The sequence below is a fragment of the Chrysochloris asiatica genome, unplaced genomic scaffold, assembly GCF_000296735.1.
Source record: "Chrysochloris asiatica unplaced genomic scaffold, ChrAsi1.0 scaffold00070, whole genome shotgun sequence".
Taxonomy (NCBI): Eukaryota; Metazoa; Chordata; class Mammalia; order Afrosoricida; family Chrysochloridae; genus Chrysochloris; species Chrysochloris asiatica.
Window position 1 is genome coordinate 13,279,414 of NW_006408588.1, and position 1,103 is coordinate 13,280,516.

The window sequence follows — 1,103 nt, forward strand, 5'->3', positions numbered from 1 at the left end:
AAAACATTTAAGGAAAAAAAAAAAAAGAATGATCGTAGCTGCATCTTGATGGGGAGCTGTCAGAAATTCAAGCAAGATTCCAAAGAAGACATGGATTGAGGAATATCATTGCTAATGTCAGATGGATCTTGGCTGAAAGCAAAGAATACCAAAAAGATGTTTACTTGGTTTTGTTTACTATGCAAAGGCATTCAACAGTGCATAGCATAACAAACTATGGAAAACATTGCAAAGAATGGGAATTCTAGGACACTGAATTATGCTCATGTAGAACCTGTACATAGACCAAGAGACAGTTGTTAGAACAGAACAAGGAGATACTGCGTCGTTTAAAATCATGAAAGGCTTACATCAAGACTGTGTCCTTTCACCATATATATTTAATCTTTATGTTGAGTAAATCATCTGAGAAGCTGGACTATGTGACGAAGAATGTGGCATTGGAGGAAGGCTCATTAACAACATGCAGTATGCAGCAAACACAACCTTGCTTACTGAAAAGGAAGAAGACTTGAAGCAGTTGCTGATGAAGATCAATGAATACAGCCTTCAGTATGATTTCCAATTCAGTGTAAACAAAAATTCTCACAACTGAACCAATAAATTTCAGGATAAACTGAAAAAAGATTGAAGATCTCCAGGATTTAATGTTAACTTGGATCCATAATCAATGCTAATAAAAGTAGCAGTCAAGAAATCAAATGACATATGGCATTGGGCAAATCTGCTGCATAAAATCTCTTTAAAGTATATACTTTAAAAATGTCACTTTAAGGACTAAGGTATGCCTGACTCAACCCGTGGTAATTTTAATTGCCTCATATGTATGTGGAAGCCAAACAATGATACGGAAGGACAGAAAAAAGTTGATGCATTTTGAATGATGGTGTTGGTAAAAAATATTGTAAGTATCATGGACAACAAGAATAACAAACAAATCTGTCTCGGAAGAAGCACAGCCAGCATGTTCCCTTAGAAGCAAGGGTGGGAAAACTTTGTCTCATGTACCAGTTTCTGGAAAATGACATCATGCTTGGCAGAACAAACAGTCAGTAACAAAGAGGAAGATCCTCAACATGATGAAAGGACACAGTGGCTGCAAT